General features: G+C 34.8%; 1 long non-coding RNA gene across 1 annotated transcript in view; it reads left to right on the top strand.

The window, feature by feature from the left end:
- Positions 1–24,135, top strand: part of LOC140712868 (uncharacterized) — a 520,232-nt gene that overhangs the window by 111,058 nt on the left and 385,039 nt on the right. The window lies entirely within an intron of this gene.

Below are 24,135 nucleotides of genomic sequence, written 5' to 3'. Positions count from 1 at the left end.
TGAACCCTCTGGCAAACCTCATGTGTTCTTTCGTTCAATCTTATGTTATATAAAGCCTTATGGTCACTTTAAGGCAAAGGAATTCCCAATTCAGTAAAATTTGAATAAATCACCCCATAGAATAATCAAATTCTGAACCTGATTTGAAGTGTTTCCCTCTTCCTCAATAAGGGACTTTGTAATGTAAGACATTACAATGATTCCTCACTCTTAAATGATTCTTCACTCTTTGCTAGTTCCCCAATCCAAACTAAACTTGCTAGCCAAGATTCTTCTAAATCTATGGTCAAGGTAGGGGAGAGAAGAGGGGAAAGTGGATAAGAACATTTTAAAGGTGAATACAAGCCTTCTGAGCCAGATGAATTGCTCTAGTCTACTTTTTTTTTTTTTCTCCCTTATGGTGCATTTCTATGGCTGTTTCAAATTTCTCAGATTCCCTCTCCCTTGGTGTAAGCAGGGCCTCTCTTAATTATGTTTCTTCTAATTAATCCTCAATGTTGACATAATGCACCTACAGTCTTAGCTAAAATCTTCAGGTCCTGCAAGGTCCTGCAAGGTCATTGTTTGTGACAAGATTCTTTTATAAATGATTACAGGCCAGTGTGCTTCCTGCTAGCTCCACACATGGTGCATCACATTCTTGCACGTTTGACACAAACTGATTACTTTGCACTTGCCACCTTCTCTGTTTCCCCTTTAGTTTTTCAAGCATGAGTCAATAACCGTTCTACACTGGCCCCATACCCATCAGCAAATACGTATCAGATTCTTGATTGGTCAAAGTTTCTCTCACCAACTTGGGATTAATTTTACACTCAATTTTTTGACGTTAGTATATAAATGGGAGTATGAGGAAGGGCAACGTATACAACTTATTGCTCAGCTCTTTCCAAAGACATCTTCCTTAAATATTACAGCTCATTATTTTCCAACTCTCAACCACCATGTATCTTTGATGTGAGTGAGAGGATTCATTTTAATCACCTTATTGAATTTCTATAAACAATCCCTCTATTTTATAATGACTAAATCCAAATTTCATTTTTAACATGCTATTATATCAGTTGATATTCTAGAATTGTGTTTCATATTTTAGAATTTTCCTCAACTAACTTATGAGTGCCTTAAGGTCATAAATCATGTCCTGTATTTAATTTTTTTTCTTATTGCTCCTGACACAGGTAAGCCATCATTAATAATTTTGGATGGATGATTGAGTCAGACTTTAAAAAGAGATATAGGGGAGTAAGGAGCTAGATCTTTATGGGAAAAACTTGAATCATGAACAGACGACATAGATGTTAATATTAATAGGACCTAATTGGGGTAGTACTTTAAAATAAACATACCATATAGAACATTGTGATAGTTTTAAATGTCACCAGTTCTTTGACTCTCCTTCCCATCAGGAAGCCAAGTCTGTTTCCACCACCTTGAACCTCAGGGCTTTGTGGGAGTGTCTCAATAAATACATTGCAGAACAATAGATATTGCATAACTTTGAGGCTAGATTATAAAAGGTCATGCAGCTTCTGTAGGTCTCTCTTGGAACACTTAATTTAGGAGACTTTAGTTATCAAGAAATCCAGCAACCCCAAGAATGCCATGTAGAAGGATAATAAAGCAAGAAAGTTGGAAAAGTTTATATTTAATCCTAAGTCATATTTAGAGAAAATGGAAAGAAATCAGGAATTTCTTTGTTCTTTTCCCCCACCTGTCCACCTGCATAATATTTCTCAGTCCAAGGCTCTCTCATTTGCAAAATATTTTTAAATGAAGACATATTTTATAATGAAAGATCAAATTCAAGATGGCCCTCTGTTAAGGATCCCAAAAGAACTGAGGTTAAGTTTTGTAGACTCTCTCAAAGAGTCAAGAAGTCTTTTAGTGAGGCCAAGGTTTTCCCTCACAGATAATCTCTGTAAAATAACAGGAGATCTAATAACTTCAAAGACTTTCCCCATAACATCCTTGAGATCTGTGAGTGTGTATTTTTTCTAATAGAAGGAAGTACACATTAATTCATTAAAAACCCACATAGTTTTAAAGAAATTTTGTCAGGTGGGAATGCAAGAATAGGGACAGTATAACATTTAAAAGGAAGTTAGATGTCAGGATATCTGTGAGCAGAAAGCTAGCTGAGAACACTCCGCTGCAAACACCAATCATTTATTATGTAAAAAGAAGGATGATTCAGACCACAGAACCAAGATCCAGAAAGCAGACCAAAGGGGTATGATAAATCATTCTCAGGCAATAAGACTGAGCCGTCATCAAGAAACTGGCAACATGTACTCAGCTGGATTTCAGAATTGCTATGAATCAGTGACTCTGATTGCCTCCCATTTTACCTATTTTGAATGGAATTGTATCAATTCTTCTACATGTGAGCCATCATCGTATGTTAGCTATATGGTAGGTAGATAACTTGTCTCTTTAGATCATATATCTACAGGTTGAGAGGAACAGCACTGAAGGAGCTGTACTGAAACAACCACAAGCACAGAGCTTCTTATGTGCATGGATCTAATTTAGATAACAGGATACTAAAACCTCAAACCTAAGTGTGATATTGCAATATATGAGACATTTGAAAGTCTTGAGAGGGAGTGAGTGTGTTTTGCATGTGGTAAAAGTATAAGTACTTGTGATACTAAGGTGGAATGTGCCCTCAAGTCCTTTGACAATCTTCATTCATTTGAGAGGTAGGGGCTATGTTAACTTTCCCTGGACCAGGACAGGACATTGTGACTAACTTGAAAAACAGAATATGCTAGAAAAAATACTGTGTAACTGTAGAGAAGCATTTATTCAGCTTGTGCCAGTCTTTCTGAGGACATTGTGTCTTTAAGAAAGTAACCATCATGTAAAGAAACCCAGCTACCCGAGGCCACCAACGTAGAGCAGTGGTCCTCAAACTTTCTAACACCAGGGACTAGTTCCATAGAAAAAAATTTTCAATGGAGGGGGTGGGACGGTTTGGGGATGAAACTGTCCCATGTCAGATAAACAGTATTAGTTAGACACTCATAAGGAGCATGCAACCTAGGTCCCTTACCTGCACAGTTCACAATAGGGTTCTGGTTCTTGCTCCTATAAGAATCTAATGTCCCCGCTGATCTGACAGGAGGTGAAGCTTAGGTGGTAACGCTCCCTTGCCTGCCGCTCACCTGCTGCTGTGCAGCCTGGTTCCTAGCAGACCACAGACCAGTACTGGTCCATGGTCAGGGGATGGGGACCCCTGATGTGGAGAGATCAGGTAAAGAAACCATATACAGATAGGAGATGTCCATGCAGCCCGTACTGATTAAGCACTAGTTGTTTAATTCTTTCTAGCACAGGCCCAGGCTATGCAAGTGATAGGGCTTTTAAGATAACCCCATCCCCAGACATTGTGTGACTGCTGCTGCATGAGAGACACAGGTGAGACAAACATTGACTTGCTGAGCCAACTCAACTGCTGAGTTCATAAACAAAATAATTGATGGCTACCATTTTAAGCTACTGTTTGGGGCCTTTATATCGCAATAGGTAACCAACACAAGAACTATTGAAATATTGAGAACATTTGTTTGTTTCATTGTTTAGAAAAAACATAAAAAATGTGTGAGTTACAGAGTTTATTTTACCATCATGGTTTAGATCAGGGTTTCTCAACAATGGTGTATTGGCATTTAAAGCCAGGCAATTTTGTTGTGGGGGACTTGCCTGTGCATTGTAGGCAGTTTAACAACATCATTGGCTTGTATCAAAAGAGAATACAACCTTCCCATCCCCAATTACGACCAAGAAAAATGTCTACAGACACTGCCAAATGTCTTCTGGGGATGAAATTCCTCCTGATTAAAATAACTGGTTAACATAAATTTGCAGAAAGGATAGTAAAGAAAAAGAAACCTGGAAGAGTATAAAACCTTCTAACCTAACTAGCCAAAAATTTATATCAAATCGCCTAATAATAAACTGTGAAGTAGAAACAGTGTTGAAGCAAGAATGTTCTAGAATTAGATGCTATTTGCAAAATCATCAAATATTCACGCTACTCGTACATATATAAGTATGCAAAATTAGGTCTCCATTAAGTTATGGATTTGTTGAGGCTCACCTTGAGTGTTTATTTCTTGAACTTTTTTCCTCTTATATCATGTTTCAGCTGATTTTTTATGTTATCTTCCATTGTTTCGATAAAAACAATTTTATAAATGACTTTCCAAGAGATGAGATTTTATTTTCTCTCAGAAAACCTCACAACTTAGCATTTTAGGCTTTTGAAATACTTACCAGGAAACAATCACTAATTGAGACTAAGAAAATATGCTATGTATTTCTGACAGCATAATCTACTTCTTCAAAATTTTGAAGATAATTGCAAGGTCACCTACAATTCAGAAAGGAAATAATATTAGAATTGTTAGTCATGGAAAAGGAACAAAGAGGTTAGGATTAAAGGTGAAGGAACACTAAGTTTTAATACAAAATTCATACTTTCTCTTGTAGTATCAATGTTTTAAATTATTGACATGATTATTCTGTTTTTTCAAATTTTACTGAATTTATATTCTTACGTAAGATGTTTAAGAATGAACTGTATGCAGTTTGTTGTAATTTGTCATATTTGCTTCAAATTTGTCTTTCTGAGCAATTTTTGTAATAATTATAATTACAAGTTTTCTTCTTATGTCTCTTTTTTATAAAAAAATTGTGCTGTAAGACAATTCTAAGGGAAGTCCGTTGGCCAAAAAGAGAGAGCAACATTTGATTATTTTTTCCCATTCTGAGGTCACTTTCAATTGCTGGTTGTCACAAACCATGAGAAACCATGATTGTGTCAAAGCAAATTCATTTTCATTATTAGAGCAAATCTATCACTACTACAATGACAACAGCTTAGAGTGTAGCATATAGTGCTAGGAGGAGAGCAGAATCAACTGCATATTTAAAGGGCAGGAAATACCGGAACCCTCCCCAAACTAGCATACTTTTGTTTACAGTGGAAGTCCAGGTAAACTAGTGTCTTATCCTAGTCTCAACTTAACTTTCAAATATATGAAACTTTATCTTTCACTTGGTAACTGACATCTCCCTATTATAAGGCATGTATCTGTCATCAATTGACGGCTAACACTTATCGGAGCAATAGGACATTTGTTGCATAGAGCATTCAAATAGATTAAATCCATTTTTCTCCTTTCTACAAACTTTGTATAGTGCAATGACATATGAATCAATTGGTAAACTATTAATAACTTCTAGTTGAGTTTATCCCCTTTATTTTTCAGAAGGGAAAGGAATCAAAGAGCTGAATAGAGACAGCATGCCAGTACATTTACCCTTTTACTGCTTTTCATTTTAATATTACTATCTTTTTTGCAAGGGCAAGATACTAAATAAGATGACATGATTTATATTTTGCCATGTTAGGTTTCAAAGATTAATGAACACCACCAAAATGAGTTTAAAAAATATAATATGAAGTAGAGTCAACTTATGAAGCAGAGGCAGTAGTTAATATATAAAGTAAAATTACACTGTTGTCCAACAAAATGGTTTATTTCTTAATTTTTATGTTTATTTGAATTAATTTGGCACAAATTCAAGAGTTTTAATTAATAGTAAATTAATAGTTTATCCTGTTTAATGTTTATACGTGCCTCCTTTATGGGATGACTGATGGTTTATAAACACCTCTGGCAATTAGTGGGCAGTTTACTGTATCTTTTGGAAAACCAGTGGGACTATTTTTCACAATAGTAACAAACAAATTATGGCATACCAACATATTATATAGTTATCTACCTGAAACAACAGATCTTATATTGTAAGTAGATTAACTAATTTCAAGTAGATAAATTGAAGCAAATAATAACACAATTTATAGTTTTGTTTGTTCTTTCCTTTTCAGAAACACAACAAAACTACTTGATTTAAAAGTACATTTTTGTAAAAGACCAATATTTTCCCTTTTGAAATTTAGTTAACATGATTACTAAACTTTTACCATTCATACACGGAATAATAATCTAAAACTGATGCTGATCTAAGACATCAAATAAGTCTAGCTAAAGTATATTGTAGTGACAGAGTAAAAGGAGTAGACTTCCTTAGATATGTGTAAAGTAAATATTGTTTAGGAAAATAAAAGAGCACAAGAATAATGCTTAATAGCCTAAGTGTAGAAATCTGTCAGATTTGAGATTGAAGCTTGGGTCTGAAATATGTTTGTTCTGTAATTATGCCTTGATGTTTGCACAAACCACAACATGGAGCAAGATGGACTCTGTAAAAGTTTAAACTTTTTATTCCAGTATAATATACACACAGAAAAACATACAGCTTGGTGGTTTGCACAAACACCAAACAATAATGTAATCAGCACCAAGATGAAGAAACAGAGCATAACCAACAGCCGGAATCTTCCCTTATGCTCCTCACCCATCAGCTACTGCCACTCCCTCTCCAAGAATAGCCTCTACTTTAATTTCTAAGTGGACAAATTAGCATGCTTGCTTTTTTTCTTTTTTTGTTTTCTTGGTATGGCAATTTAAGAAAAAAAATTATAGAATAAAGTGTGTTTATATAATAGAAAAGACAGCTGTTGTAACTGAAATTCAGATTCTTGAAACCTTGTTTAAAAGATTGTGTGTGGGAGTAAACATGTCTGAATAAATTAGTGTTATTGTTATATCATTACCTGCTTTTAAAAGTAAAGGACTATTTAGGAATTATCATATATAATTATACAAAGTTTGATTTAAACATAATGAAATAAGTTTCCATGTGGCATGGTGAAATTATCACAACTTCTAATTATTTCTCAAATATGCTATATGTTATGAAGTGAACTTAAGAAAAGTTTCTGTTCATTCATGGTTAAAGCCCTCTTTTCCTAACTCCTCATATAATAGCTATTTTTTTTTAATATCTTCTTGATAATTTCTCTCTTATTCTCTTTACATCTTTCTTCTACCCTCCCTCCCTCCCTCCCTCCCTCTCTCCCTTCCTTTCTTCTTTCCTTCCTTCCTTCCTTCCTTCCTTCCTTCCTTCCTTCCTTCCTTTTTCCCTTTCACCTCTTTCCTCACTCATTCTCTGTATTACTCCATTTTCACACTACTGATAAAGACATACCGAAGACTGGGTAATTTATAAAGAAAAAGAGGTTTAATGAACTCACAGTTCTATGTGGCTGGGAAGGCCTCACAATCATGGTGGAAGGTGACAGGCATGTCTTACATGGCGGCAGGCAAAGAGCAAATGAAGAGCCAAGTGAAAGGAGTTCCCCCTTACAAAATCATCACATTTTGTGAAACTTATTCACTACCATAGGAACGGTATGGAGAAAACCACCCCCACGATTCATTTATCTCCCACTGGGTCCCTCCTACAACACATGGGAATTAGGGGAGCTACAATTCAAGATGAGATTTGGGTGGGGACACAGCCAAACAATATCACTGTCTGCCTCCCTGCTTTGTATATATTTACCGTGAATTAACCACATATCAAATACTGAGGTAGACACTGAGAACATAACACGAGAACATTAGTATACTTGTCCTCAAAGTGCAACCCATATAAAGAGGTAGAAGAGACTTAAGCCAACAGAAAAGTGAAATGCTAACCTGCATTTTGGTAAAAATACTGAAGTGTTTTCTCTCTGTCTTTATTTTGTCCCTTGATTTCCATAACTGGAATAGATGTCCTTTATCCATCCAATGGATGCCTGTCAGATTTAACTTTCTAACAAAAATTTAGAGTTAAATTTTTGTTAACACAATAATAAAATTTAGTGCTGTTGCATACTATATGAAATTTCTGCAATGCTCATGAGGACTCACATGATGCAATAAAACATACTATGTGTAAACCATTTTCTAATATGCTTCTAGCATACCTGTCTACATCACAGATCAATAATTTAATAAATGTTTAAAATGTGAATTTATAACTAAAGGGGCCTCTAAAATACATAATAGTGTAATACATAAGTCTGTAGGCACTAGAGCCTAAAGTCAAATCTATGCTCCTTCACTTTCAAGCTATGTGACTTTGGAAAAGTTACTAAAATTATTCAAGCCTCAGATTCCTCATCCTTAAAATACAGATATCAGTGGTACTGACTTCACAGAACTTTTTAAGAAAATAAAATGAACTCATACATATAAAACTACTAATAAATTGTAAAAGCTCAGAAAATAGTTTAGCTAATATTTTTGCATTTCATAACTATTCATTTCATAACTTTACTCAATATTTTCATAAAACTACCCTTTCTTGTAGCATATGGTCTTACAAAAGTTAAAAAAAAAATACACATCTTTACTACAGAGATACAAGCCCTTATAATTCCACAAATATTAATTTTATAATATTAATTTGTAACAGATGCATACATCATGATGTGAGAACCCAAAAAGATGAATGAATATTTTCAGGATAAGATGATACATCTTCAGAGGGTAGGGTCACCCTAATAGTTGTTGGCTGAATGTTCAACAGCTGTTTGAACATATTGTCATTTGGGAGAAAAAATAACCAATTCATCAAAATCAACAATACTCATAGAGGGAGTTGTATAGTCTCACAGCTACCTTAGTATCAAATCTACTCTTAAAAAAGCAACATTTAAACCATCTGTTGTACATAAGAGATACAAGTTAACAGTAACACTGTTATTTTCAATGTAAATAGAATTACTTAATGTAATCGTGTCAATAGCATGGTGTGTGTGTGTGCGCGCGCGCACGTGCATGTGTGCAACCTTATGTATTTGAGTGGAACAATTCCATAAAGATTAAGTAGAATCAAAACTGGGTCTCCAGACACTTTCAGAATAAATAGTAGACAATTACAGATGGACTAAAATGTCACAATAGTAAACTTTTAACAAAATTTCTATCCATGAAATGATTTTATCAATGCTTATTATTAGTCTCATAGGGGAAGGATGGCTTTTTGTTTTCTGGCTTAATGTCTATAGATTGATACGTATTAGGTGATGGAAAAATAAAGACTCTGTTAGGGAATGGAGCCAGAAACAGCAAAATTGTCTACAATTGGCAGCTACGTTTTTTGTGTGAACTCAATGGAGCTTTTCCTTCCTGGTACCTGACTTGAGACTACAAGCACCCTGACTACTCAATTCTCCCCTTCTTCAAAATTAATTTTGTTTCTGCTGTGGCTAGAAGATGAATATATTTTAAAAACTCAAGTTAGTGATTCATGCTTTAAAAAAAGCCAGTTTTCCAAAATAATAGTTTTGTCATGAGTCACAGTGACATCAGATGGCACAAAAGCTTTGTCAAGTGGATCTTACTCAAGAGATTCCAGCATCCCCTAAATGACTCATTGCTCCTGTGCTGATAAAACACAGCCCAGCATATTTATTTCCTCAGGTTTTTTGAGTTTCTCCTGTTGACTTATACAAACTGTCTGAAGATTTTCTTATTTTTTATGGTTAGGCATTGATTATATTCTTCATGGTTAGAGAACTGATAAACATCTTAATTTTGGAAAACAATTTTTTCATCCCTATGCCATCCTTTTATTTATTTATTTTTGAGTTAGAATGTTCTATTTTATTGTTGCAGTGTAAAGAAGAGTAAATTCTATATGTATACATTGCAAAAATATTTCAACTTTTAAAAATTTTGGATATATTTTAAATATATGTTTATAAGTTATTTATTCTCCAAATATATATTTTATTATAATATTAAACTAATTATCTTCTCATTTAATAAATAAATGAAATACGAAGCTGCCACAAATTTAGAATCTAAAGAGTTTATTGTATATGTAGTACTTACGTAACATAAGAAATTATCACCAGCACATGGCAATATATCAAAATTGAATTATTCTCCATTTAAAATTGTAGTGTCTGCTCCCAGGGCAGGACAGATTTTGTGGGAATATGATCTGTGCAGTTAAACAGTCCCCACAGTTAAAAGGTTATCATAGTTTATGGCTCTGCTATTGTTGTTTTGAGATTCTTAATAATTGTTAACAAGGGGTTTCACATTTTCATTTTGTGCTGGGTTACTCAAATTGTGTGTTACTCAAAACTATGAAACATACCAAACTCTCTGCTTTTGTGTAATTTCATATATTAGCAATTTAATTTAAAAATATTGGCTTAATAACTAAATTTGTGAGATGAAAGTCTGTATTGTTTTCATATTTTTCTTCCATTTATTCTTTATTCCAAATTACTAGAGATTTTATGCTACTGAACTAAAAATGTTGTACTACTTTAAAGAAAAAAAAAAAATGTGAGAGCCAAGAACCAATTTTTAATTAGTGTTAACAGTGTAGTGACCATCTATACACAAAATCTTGACTACACCTTTGTGATTATTTCCAAAACTATGTGGTAGATCTGTTTTAGTATACTGACTGAATCCTCTTTCTTGGACCAATGTGCCCATCTCCCAGTAAATATGAGTGTTGGTTGCTAATGTTCAAGTTTAGCCCTTCCCCAGCTCCTGGTACTGGCAGCCAAGATGGCAACTCAAGAGAGCCAGGTGTAGACTTTATCGTAGATGAATCTTTACTGCCTTTTGGCTCTTTTTCTATTCCCATACCGTTTCTCTTCCTACATTGAGTCAATAAATTACTAGTATTATTTTATAATTAATTTATATTTTTACTTAAAATTTTTTGGGGTACACGCGGGTTTTGGATACATGGACCTTCTTTAGTGGTGATTTCTAAGATTTTGTTGTACTTGTTGCCCGAGCAGTGTACACTGTATCCAATATGTAGTCTTTTATCTCTCAGTCCCCTCCCATCCTCCCCATCTGAGTCCTCAAAGTCCATTATATCATTCTTATGCACTTGCATCCTCATAGCTTTGCTCCCATTTGTGAGAACATACGATATTTAGTTTTCCATTCCTGAATTACTTCAGTTAGAATAATGGTTTCCAGCTCCATCAAAGTTGCTACAAAAGACATTATTTTATTCCTTTTTATGGCTGAGTAGTATTGCATGGTGTATATATACCACATTTTCTTTATCCACCCATTGGTTGATGGGCATTTAAGCTGCTTCCATATATTTGCAATTACGAATTGTGTTGCTATAAACATCTGTGTGAATGTGTCTTTTTCGTATAATGACTTCTTTTTCCTTTGGGTAGATACCCAGTAGTAGTATTGCTGGATCGAGTGGCACTTCTACTTTTAGTTCTTTAAGGAATCTCCATACTCTATTCCATAGTGGTTGCATTAGTTTACACATTCCCACCAGCAGTGTAAATTGTTCCCGTTTCACCACATCCAGATGAAAATTAAAACCACAATGAGATACCACCTTACTCTTGCAAGAATGGTCATAATTAAAAAGTCAAAAGAGTCAATATATTATTACATCCAAATCCCTTCTCAGGCTTGATTTCTGATTTAAGTCAAACATGCACTTAAGAAAATTTAAGTGTTATGGAAGCTGATGTAAGACAGCTCATATCCCTAGCAGTGGAACCAGAGACAATTATGACTAACTTTAAAGAAATTGCTTAATAGAAAGGTTGCACAAGAGTATCATACTGCCCACCTCAGAGGCTCAAGAGTATTTATTACATCTTTATTAGCATTGACTGTGAATGTACAAAAAAAAAAGAAGAGGGGTGGCCATTTTGATAGTGAAAATAGGCATCTCACTTTCAATGTAATTTACTATACTTCAACGACTAGTGAAGTTGGAATATTTCTAATACGTCTATTGACAATTCTTATGAGTTCTTCAGATTTTTATGAGGATAGAAGTAGAAATTAGTATTATTTATCCCATAATAAAAATAATGGTCTCATAATCACCTTTATTTGAAGGATAATTTTACCAAGGTTAGTAATTAATAACTCTTAGTTATCACTGATATCAGAAAAAAGTAACTGGTTTCAACTTAAAGAACAAAGACACTTTTGTGTGTATACAAGAGTTTTATGCCATCCAAGTGTATTAACACAAATAAAGTCAATTTCTACCTTTTTTCCTGCAAATCTAAAAAACAAGAAAACGATCTTTTCAGGTGATTATAATGAGGTCTTTGGGACTCTCAAGGTCCCTTTAGTGATTCAGAATCTATAGTTAGGAATACTTATTTTAAAATGTTCAAGCAGGGAGGGAAGGTTCCTGCTTGTAATTCCTACACTTTGAGAGGACAAGGTGGGAGGATCACTTGAAGCCAGGAGTTTGAGACCAGCCTGGGCAACATAAAAGATCTAATCTCTATAATACATACATACATGCATACATACATATGCAAAATAAAAGTGTTCAAAACATAATCACAAATTTTCTATATCTGCTTATGGTAAAAATAATGTTTCTTAGGTATATAAATTTCAAGATTTTTTTTCTAATACTTCTGATTCTAAGTACAAAAATGACCTGATTGTTATAATTTTATTACCAATATGCATAAATGCTAGAAATACAAAATAAATGATAAAGATTTGTATTAGTACATTTTCATACTGCTGACAAAGACATACCTGAGACTGGGCAATTTAAAAAAGAAAGAGGCTTAATGGAGTTACAGTTCCACGTGATGGGGAAGCCTCACAATCATGGTGAAAGGCAAGGAGGAGCAAGTCACGTCTTACACGGATGGCCTCAGGCAAGAGAGAGCTTGTGCAGGGAAAATTCCTCTTATAAAACCATCAGATCTCATGAGACTTATTCACTATCACAAGAACAGAATGAGAAAGACCTGTACCCATAATTCAATTACCTCCCACTGGGTCCCTCTCACAGCACCTTGGAATTCAAGATGAGATTTGGGTGGGGACACAGCCAATCCATATTATTCTGCCCCTGGTCCCTCCCAAATCTCATGTCCTCACATTTCAAAACTAATCATGCCTTCCCAACAAACCATCCCCCAAATCTTAACTCATTTCAGCATTAACTCAAAAGTCCATAGTCCAACATTTCATCTGAGATAAGGCAAGTCCCTTCTGCCTATGAGCCAGTAAAATTAAAAGCAAGTTAGTTACTTCATAGATACAATGGGGTGCAGGTGTTGGGTAAATGCAGCCATTCTAAATGTGAGAAATTGGCCAAAACAAAGAGGCTACAGGCCCCATGAAAGTCCAAAATCTGGTGGGGCCATCACATTTTTAGGCTCCACAATTATCTCCTTTGACTTTTTTTCTCATATCCAGGTTATGCTGATGCAAGAGGTTAGTTCCCATGGTCTTCGGCAGCTTCACCCCTGTGGTTATGCAGGGTTCAGCCTTCCTCCTGGCTGCTTTCAAGGGCTAGCATTTAGGGTCTGTGGCTTTTCCAGGTGCACCATGCAAGCTGTCAGTGGATCTACCATCATGGGGTCTGAAGGACAGTGGCTGTCTTCTCACAGCTTCACTAGGCGGTGCCCCAGAGGAATTCTGTGTGGGAGCTCCAACTCCACATTTCCGTTCTGCACTGCCGTAGCAGACATTCTCCATGAGGGACCTACCCTTGCAGCAAACTTCTGCCTGGACCTCCAAGCATTTCCATATATCCTCTGAAATCTAAGCAGAGGTTCCTAAACCCCAGTTCTTGACTTCTGTGCTCCTGCAGGCTCTACACCACTTGGAAACTGCCAACATTTGAGGCTTGCACTCTCTGAAGTCATGGCCCAAGCTGTATTTTAGCCTCTTTTAGTCATGGCTAAAACAACTGGGATGCAGGGCACCAAGTCCCTAAACTGCACACAGCAGGGCAGGGGGACCCTGTGCCTGGCCTATGAAACCACTTTTGCCTCCTAGGCCTCTGGGCCTGTGATGGAAGTGGCTTCCATGAAGACCTCTGAGATGTCCTGGAGATGTTTTTCCCATTGTCTTGGGGATTAACATGCGGCTCCTTGTTACTTATGCAAATTTCTGCAGCTGACTTGAATTTCTCCTCTAAAAATGGGATTTTCTTTTCTATCACATTGTCAGGCTGCAGATTTTCTGAACTTTTATGCTCTGCTTCCCTTATAAAAATGAAAGCATTCATCAACACCCAAGTCACATCTTGAATGTTTTGCTGCTTAAAAACTTCTCCTGCCAGGTCAGGCATTGAGGCTCATGACTGTAATCCCAGAATTTTGGGAGGCTGAGGTATGTGGATTGCCTGAGTTCAGGAGTTTAGGACCAGCCTGGACAACACAGTGAAACCCCATCTCAACTAAAATACAGAAAATAAGCATGGCATGGCAGTGTGTGCCTATAACCCCAGCTACTTGGGATGCCAAAGCAGGAGAAACACTTGTGAACCTGGGAGGCGGAGGTTGCAATGAGCCAAGATTGTGCCACTGCACTCCAGCATGTGTGACAGAGCGAGACTCCATCTCAAAAGAAAAAAAAAAAAAGAAAGAAAAAGAAAAAGAAAAATTCCTCCTCCAGATACCCTAAATCATCTCTCTCAAGTTCAAAGTTTCACAAGTCTCCAGGACAGGGGCAAAATGCTGTCAGTCTCTTTTCTAAAATATAACTAGAATCACCTTTGCTCCAGTTCTTAACAAGTTCCTCTTTTCCATTTGAGACCACCTCAGCCTATACTTTATTTTCCATATTACTATCAGCATTTTGGGCAAAGCCATTCAACAGTCTCTAGGAAGTTCCAAACTTTTCCACATTTTCCTGTCTTCTTCTGAGCCCTCCAAACTGTTTCAACCTCTGCCTGTTACGCAGTTCCAAAGTCACTTCTAAAATTTTGGATATCTTTTCAGTGGTTCCCACTTTACTGGTACCAATTTACTGTATTAGTCAGTTTTCACACTGCTGATAAAGACATACCCAAGACTGGGCAATTTACAAACAAAAGAGGTTTAAAGGACTTACAGTTTTACATGGCTGAGGAAGCCCCACCATCATGGCAGAAGGCAAGGAGGAGCAAGTCACCTCTTACATGGATGGCAGCAGGCAAAGAGAGAGAGCTTGTGCAGGGAAACTTCCTCTTATAAAACCATTCCATCTAATGAGACTTATTCACTATCAAGAGAACAGCATGGGAAAGACCTGCCCCCATGATTCAATTACCTCCCACCATGTTCCTCCCACAACATGTGGGAATTCGAGATGAGATTTGGGCAGGGGCACAGCCAAATCATATTATGAGTATTTCAGTCAAATGAAAGACTTTAAAAGGATGACATAGTCTGGTGGTTTTTGTTTTTGTTTTTGTTTTTCCCTTTTGCCATTTGGAGATTCCAGGGCAATTTATTATTTAGGGAATAATAATGTCATTCCTTGAAATAAGAGACTCCATTGAGGTCTCTGTCTTGCTTCTATGGTGGCTAAATAATGTATTATAAATGGGAAATTAATATTTTATTATAAAAACTGGTATAAGGCCAGATGTGGTGGCTCACGCCTGTAAACCTAGCCCTTTGGGAGGCTAAGGCAGGAGGATTTCTTGAACCCTGGAGTTTGCAACCAGCATGGGCAAAATAGAGAGACCCTGTCTCCATTTAAAAACTAAAGAATAAAAAAAAAAATTAAAACCAAGCATGAAATGAATGAAAAGTTATTTTCTTATTATTTGTTGAACATTACAATTAAAATAGTCCTACAAAATCCAACTTGATATTCTTATGTTAAAACTTACCATCTTCACGCAAATTAATTCTCTCCCTCACATTCCCTGTCTTGCAATAAAAGTCACATTTTAATTTATCCAGTAAGACAAAAAAAGTAGGTTTCTCCTTACATTACCTTCTTAATCCTTCTGCATCTATCCTTGTCTAAGATCATCACAGCAAGAACATATTTGTTTTGTTTTTCATCATACAAAACCTCTTTCTAAGAGTATTTAGTCTTCCCATTTTGTGTATTGATGGAAGTAAGGCCTATTTTATGTACCTTGTTGTAGGATCATTACAACAAACAAAGAGATGAATTGAATGATTCTTGCCTCTACTTATATCCATTTATTCTACTGGACTAATCTACCTTTAAGAGAACTTCAATCAAAGCATCATACATTGAAAAGGAATTCTAGATTGTGTTACATGACATCCTCTTTTCTCAGATAAGGATATAGTAGCTCACATAAGTGGAACTACTGTCTTATGACTTCTCTAATAGTTAGCGTTGTCTTAAAAGCTCCCGATCTCCATTAATTATTTGTTACACTACATTGTATCTCCTCTTATATTTTGTCAAGCTCTCTAAAGTAATTTTGTGCTTCTTAAACATCAACGCTAAATTTTCTTTCCTAGAGTCTCCCAAATTTGTTTGTATTTCATTTATTAAGCTTAATTCTAGATTATACTTTACCCTGATCCTTATAATTTTTATTTAGGCACATTTGTTCATACATTACTTATAAAAATTTTACATTTTTGCCTTTCATAATATTTTCTTTACCTGGGATCCATTTTTTATTCTCCTAAATCCATCCTAAACTCCACCAGTTTTTCAGAGATCCAGTAGATTTTCAATTCTATTGTGAAATCTCCCCTAACGTTTCACTTTCCCTTCAGGTTTAACAATTCTTTGTAGTGTGTATCATGAAGTTTAGCATTCAATTATGTGTTTTCCCTTTACTAACCCAGCCTCTTAGTGGCAAATATCACAACCAATTGTATTTCATTTAAGTATTTGGGGGAAATGGATAGGTGGATAAATTAGATAGATAGATAGATAGATAGATAGATAGATAGATAGATAGATAGATAGATAGATAATAGACAGATAGATAGGTAATTAGGGAGTTTAGAAAACCTTGGAAGACCAAAGTGTCTGTTTTGAAGTCTATGCTGACAGGGACAATGTTTTAAAAATATTGAGGCTATTCTGGAAAAGGCAATACTTACTTGCCCTGAACAAATCCCAGAATCAAAACAACGGTCTCACTTATTTGAATATGATAGGTGTGGCCTGGATAACATGCCTCCACCTTTTTCCAAGAAAAGGTTACAAAGATGAATTCTTTATAATTTGAAAAGGTGGGACACAAATATGGAAAGTTAACAAAAACAAGCTACTGCTTAATGTTAATGAAGAACAAGATATGAAAAATATTTGTGACAGTGACATGGCTGGCATTGCTGGTGTGTCTATCTTGTTATCCCAAGAAGCATTTAAGTCTAGTGGTAATATATCATGTGTTACACTCTTTCATACAGACATGCTGGATTCAAAATTCTGCTCCATAGTGACTTGAGGCAAGAAAATTAATTTTACTACATGTTGCCAATCATGTTTACCCTCAACAAATGTTGGATAATAAACTTTGCCATATAAGGTGATTGTTATAACTGAAGGAAATAGCTTAAGCGCCCTGTGTAAATAGTAGGTGCTTCAAGACCTTGAATTTTTGTCCTCCTTTCTCCCTCATATGTTTTTCTATCGATATTTATTAATACAATGATGAGCACATAAAGTTAACCGAGATATTTCCTCTACTTTCTGATCAATAGATTTATTAATAAAAATTATAAAATAACTTGAAAGTTAGTTATAGTAAACATGTATTTTTTTTTTCCATCATACAAAAACCCCTTTCCAATAGTATTTACTCATCCCATTTTGTGTTTTGGTCAAAGGTAAGGGCTGTGTCACATAACAGAAGCCAGAGAGGACTGTGTCTATCATTCTCTATCCAAGCATAGACGAAGGCTGACCCATAGCTTGAATTAGGAGTAACGTTTTTCTTCCAAGGTGGTAAAACTTGATACCCAAGAATACAGATAACTTATTCAATGGGATAATAACTTTTTCATACATTCTTTAAAAAGTAAATGAAATAATTCACAGAGAGTACTTAGAGTCTTGAATATAGTAAAATATAATTATAATTAGCTCTTATAAATTTGATTATTTCCTTGTCCTAATTATTACTATTACATAATTACTGTAAAAGTCATACTGCCCTTGGTTACTTTAAGCAAATTGTGGTCTAAAACAGTTGTGTTTATATGGAAAGAAAGTAACAATAAAAGTAAGACAGTGGCTTCTGGAGCTTCCTTGGTACCTGTTTGTTCTGTCTCTTATAAATTTTGAGAACTTATGATAGATTCCCAATATTTAAGCCCTTTTGATGAAGTTAGCCAGAGTTAGAACCTATTGCTTACATACCAAAATCTCTAAGTGATTAAAAATGTGAAATAAGTTTGTCTTTGAGATTTTAAGTAGAGGCATACATAGGAGATAATGTGGGTTAGGCTCCAGACAACAGCAATAAAGTGAATATCAAAATAAAGATAATCACACATTTTTTAATTTCCCAGTGTATATAAAAGTTATATTTTCTACTATACTGTTGTCTATTATGTGTGCAATAGCATTACATTTAAAAAACCAATATACCTACTTTAATTAAAAAATACTTTATTGCTAAAAAATGCTAGCAATCATTTGGGCCTTCAGTGAGTTGAATTTTTTTTGTTTTTGGAAGGGCTTGCCTCAATGATGATGTCTGCTGACTGATCAGGGTGGTGGTTGCTGAAAGCTGGAGTGGCTATAGTAATTTCTTAAAACCAAAAAAACAATTAAGTTTGCCACATCTATTTACTCTTCCTTTTACAGAAGATTTCTCTATAGCATGTGATTGTGTTATATAGCATTTTACCCACAATAGAACTTTCAAAATTGGAACCAATCCTCTCCAATCCTGCCACAGCTTTATTAATTATGTTTGTTCTAAATTTTTTGTTGCCAATTCGAAACTGTTCATAGTATTTTTTCCAGCAGTTTGTTCCATCTCAAAAAAGCACTTTCTTTGTTCATCCATAAGAAGCACCTCCTTGCCTATTTTTGTGTAATCATGAGATTTCAACAATTCAGTCACATATTCTTCTAGCTCTAGTTCTCTTGCCATTTTACCACATCCGCAATTACTTCCTCCACTGCAGACTTGAACTTCTAAAAATTGTCTATGAGGGTTGGACTCAACTTATTTCAAATTCCTATTAATACTGATATGTTGACCTCCATCCACAAATCATAAATGTTCTTACTGCCATTTATAAAAGTGAATTCTTTCTAGAAGGTTTTCAATATGCTTTGCCTTGATCTATCAGAGGATTATCTCTCTATGGAAGATATAACCTTAAAAATATATTTCTTAAATAATAAGACTTGAAAGTCTTCATCTATGAGCTGCAGAGTGAATGTGTCAGCAAGCATGCTGAGATTAAAAACATTAATCTCTTTGTACATCACAATCTCTTTGAGATTAAAAAACATTAATCTCTTTGTACATCACCATCAGAGCTCCTGGGTGACCAGGAACACTGTCAATGAGTGGTAATATTTTGAAAAGAATCTCTTTTTATGAGCAGTAGGTCTCAATAGTGGACTTTAAATATTCAATAAACCACACTCTAAACATGTGTGTCATTATCCAGGTTTTGTTTTCCATTTATACAGCACATGCAGAGTAGATTTAGCATTATTTTTAAGAGTTATAGGATTTCCAGAATGGTAAATGAGCATTAGCTTAAACTTAAAATCATTAGCCTTTAACAAGAGAGTCAGCCCAGCCTATCCTTTGAAGCTTTGAATTCAGGAATTGATTTTTCCTTCATAGATATGACAGCACTAGATGGCATCTTCTTTTAAGATAAGGCTATTTCTTCTGCATTGAAAATCTGGGCCAGGCCTGGTGGTGCACACCCATAATCCCAGCATTTTGGGAGGCCAAAGTGGGAGGATTGCTTGAACAAAGACCAGCCTGGGCAACATAGTAAGACCACATCTCAAAAGAATATCTATCTATCTATATATAGATAGATGTGTGTGTGTGTGTGTGTGTGTGTGGTGGCATGCACTTGCAAGACTCAGCTAGCTACTTGAGCGACTGAGAGACTGAGGTGGGAGAATCTCTTAAGCCCAGGGAGTTGAGGCCATATGAACTGTGGTCATGCCACTGTACTCTTCCCTGGACAACAGAGAAATACCTTATTTGAGAGAAAAAAAATACGTTGTTTAGTGTAGCTATCTTCATCAATGATCTTAGCTAGATCTTCCAGATAACTAGCTGCAGCTTCTACATCAGAACTTGCTGATTTAACTTTCAATTTTATGTTATAGAGATGACTTTTTCTTAAACTTCATGAACCAACCTCTAACCCAGACCACTAAAACTTTCTCCATATCACCAATAAGGCTGTTTAACATTCTTATTATTCATGTATTCATTGGAGTAGCCCTTTTCATTTCCTTCAAAAAGTTTTCCCTTGTATTCACATATTGGCTATTTGGCACAAGAGGCCTACATTTCCTCCTGTTTGGGGTTTTGACATGTTTTCCTTCTAAGCTTACTCATGTCTAGCTTTGACTTAAAGTGAGAGATGTGAAAATCTTTCTTTTACTTCAACCCTCAGAGATCATTGTAGGGTTACTAAATGGCCTAATTTCAATATTGCTGTATGTCAAGTACTAGGGAAGCCCAAGAGAAAGAGAGATTAGGAAATAGCTGGTTGGTGGAGCAGTGAGAACAAATATTAATAAAGTTTTACTTGTTCTCAAAGTTGACTGTCTTATATGGGTATGGCTCATGGCACCCTAAAACGATTACGATAATAACATCGAAGATCAAAGATCCTTGATCAGAGATCACTATAACAGATATAATAATAATAAAAAAGTTGGAAAGATTATGAGAATTACCAAAATGTGACAGGGACATAAAGTGAGCACATGCTATTGGAAAAATGGCATCATGGAGTTGTTCAATGCAGGGCTGCAACAAGCCCTTCGATTTGTAAAATAATCTAACATCTACAAAATGCAATGAAGTGAAGTATGGCAAAATTATGTATGCCTATACTAGAAAGCCTTGGGTTTATTTAATCATTAGTTGAATGTGTCAATTTTATATTTTAAAGCATTTAATATTTCTATGATTCTCAAAGTGGATAGCAGACATGAAAGAATACTATCACAAGGCTAGGTTTTTATTTAAGATCTTGAAACAATGGAGTAGTCTTATTTCCTGTTGCTAACTTTTTAATGTATTTTTTCTTATTGCATTTATATTTCTTGGAAAACTTTGCTTATATTTTGATAAAATTCACTTTCTCATTTGCCAGTTCTACAAGATTGAGGAAACTCTCTACTATCAATAAAGCTTAATTTTCTTACTGTGAAAAAGAAATATAATACTATTTTCTTCCTGGTGTATTTGTTTTTGGAACGAATCACATGAAGCATTATATACAATGTACTAAGCAATATTAGTCTTTTTAATAAAAATATTTGCAAGGATCAATACTTAGAATAACAAAGAAGTCTTAGTTTTAATTATTGAGGTATTCCACAGGAAAGTTATGGTCATTTAGTCTCCAATTTAATCAAAACATCTATTTTATTTCTGCTTCAGTAGATATAGATGTAACTCTGCAGGCACCCATTATTATTCATATGTAACCTTTTCTTGACTTTACTGAAAAATAATACTGTTAGAAGGGTACTTCATTTAAATTATATCCACTAGTTCCTTTGAGAGGTATTAGGTTAAGGCACAATCACAAGGCTGTGAAAAGCTTAATTTCCTTTACATGAAGTCTAACTGTATATGTACCTTACATTTTAGTGTATCAAGGGGCAGGTAGTAATTTTGTGAACAATTTCACTTCTGTATGCTTATGTCTGAGCTCAAACACACACACATACACACACACACAGTCTCTATCTCTAAAATTAACTCTGTTCTAGTCAATATATTAAGTGACTTCCAACCAATATGTATGCTTTGATGACCTAAACTGCCATAAAAATTATGCATCAGTTTATGCTAAAGCCTAATATAAATATCTATGTGTCTATCCATCTATCATGATCATTATCTATCTATCTATCTGTCTATCTATATATCTATCTACATTTGACCCTTGAACAACATAGATTTGAACTACATAGGCCCAATTACACACATCTTTTTTCAATAACAATTACATCAAGTGTGCCTGCCTCTCTTGCCTCCCATTCCACCTCCTCCACCTCTTTAGCCTCTGCCACCCGTGACACATCAAGACCTCTTTTTTCTCATCCTCTTCAGTCTACTCAATGTGAAGACAATGAGGATGAATACCTTTATGATGATCCACTTCCACATGGTAAATAATTTTTTTTATTTCCTTAATGTCACTTTTTCCTCTGCCTTACTTTATTGTAAGAATATGGTATATAACATAACATAAAATATGAGTTAATCCATTTTCTATGATATCAGGCATCCAATCAACAGTAGGCTATTAATAATTAAGTTTATGGGGGTATCAAAAGTTAGGTGCAGATTTTTTGGCTGCGCTGGGATTAAGAGCTCCTACCCCCATGTTGTTCAAGGTCAATTGCACGTGCGTGCACACACACACACACACACACACACAATCTTAACTCTGTTCTGGTCATATATTAAGTGACTTCAAATTAATATATACACTCTGATGACCTAAACTGACCAAAGTTATGTATCGGTTTATCATCAAAATCTAATCTAAAAGTATGTGAATAAATCTATATATACATATATATATATATTCTTCTTGGAAGAAATGGAACTAATTGTCTCTTGCACAGCAGAAACAATCTAAGTGCTTATATTGCTAAAGCATATTGATTTTCTGACTGTAGGATTCATCATAATTGGATAGTAAAGTATCCTGTTTAATTTGCAGCAGTGTTGTCAGAAGTATGTAATTTAGAATTATATATTAAATGAATTTAAATAAGTCCCTTGGATTTATTTATTTATCTACCTCATTTGAATTAAACTGTCCTTCTGTATGGTAATGAGAAGATACAGAATTCCTATTTAATGATGAGGAATGATTAGAATTTTAACATTTCTTTTGGAATATAAATTAATTCTCTAGTTAGTAAAAAATGGAGACGAATATGCCTTGTTGCTCTAAAGCACTTAACACAGAACGCTATCTTGCCCATTAACTATGAGCTTACTGCCTCTTTTCCCTTGCATGTTTTTCTAATCAAGGACATACTTTCTCCCCTGAGGCACGTGGGACTTTAGCAATTACTTGCAGCTCTAACACTAGGCAATTTCTTCTGGGACTGCAATCTGTTAGAGTTCAATTTTCTCAACCACAGACAAAATGATCAGAATGAATTCATTCCTTCAGAATGAAACCAAGTGAATAAACTAAATGTGATTGAAATGAACTTATGTGGCACTCATACATAAATCAACAGAATAACCCCCCACACAGCTCAGCTGTACGTACTTATGATATGAGTTTCATATTCTAGCAATTTTTGACAGTTTTTTGTCCTAATCCTCCAAAAAGCATATTTAAAATCCCAGTAAAGTTTAATATAAATGTACTAATTGTAATTTCATATAGATATTGCTGTCATGTAAAGAGATTGCATTACATTGCCTGCCCTCCAACATTAGAGATGTAACAGAGCTGCTGTAACAAAACTTTACTAATTCTGGTTGGCAACAAATGTTTTTGTATTTGCCAATCTGTTAAGTTCACACACATACACACACACACACACACACACACAGACAATTTTTTTAGAAATTTGTACTTATTTAAGGATGAGAAAGGCTAAGTATTTTTACTTGTATATTGGTAATTTATTTAGGATTTATTGGTGAATCTATTCATACTCCTTTACAATCTTTCAGTTGTAAACTCAGTTGAGTTTTTTTTTTTTTTCATTTTCTTTGTTCTTTGTAGCACTTTATCCCCATTTAAAGTATTGAGTCTCTTGTCATACGTGTTGCAAATATTTCTCAAGATTTAGCTATGACACAGACATACTACTCCAAAAAAAAATGATATAACAAATACTCATGTTTATAAAACTATGTTTTGTTGCATTATTGCCACATGCTAGGAACTATAATTCACACAAATAGGGTGAACAGAGTACTGATTGGTTAAATATAATATATCTATTTAAGAGAATATGAGGTTATTACAAAGAATGAAGCAGATCTATTTGTGATATACAAGATACATTATAGGAGACAGACAATTCTGAAAAGAGATTTTAGGTGATAAGTAGACATTAGGGGCAGGAATGAGAGTTTTATGTTTTATTACATAACCTTCAGTATTTTTAAAAATTTATTACAATCTACTTGCATTACCTTCGTCACTGTCATCATCATTATCATCAACATTATCAACATAATTATTGCAGTTGTCATTGTGGTCATCATTATCCAAGTACAGAATTATTCTTA

This window comes from Chlorocebus sabaeus, chromosome 11 (assembly GCF_047675955.1).
Source record: "Chlorocebus sabaeus isolate Y175 chromosome 11, mChlSab1.0.hap1, whole genome shotgun sequence".
Classification (NCBI taxonomy): Eukaryota; Metazoa; Chordata; class Mammalia; order Primates; family Cercopithecidae; genus Chlorocebus; species Chlorocebus sabaeus.
This window is presented reverse-complemented; position numbering and strand designations above follow the sequence as displayed.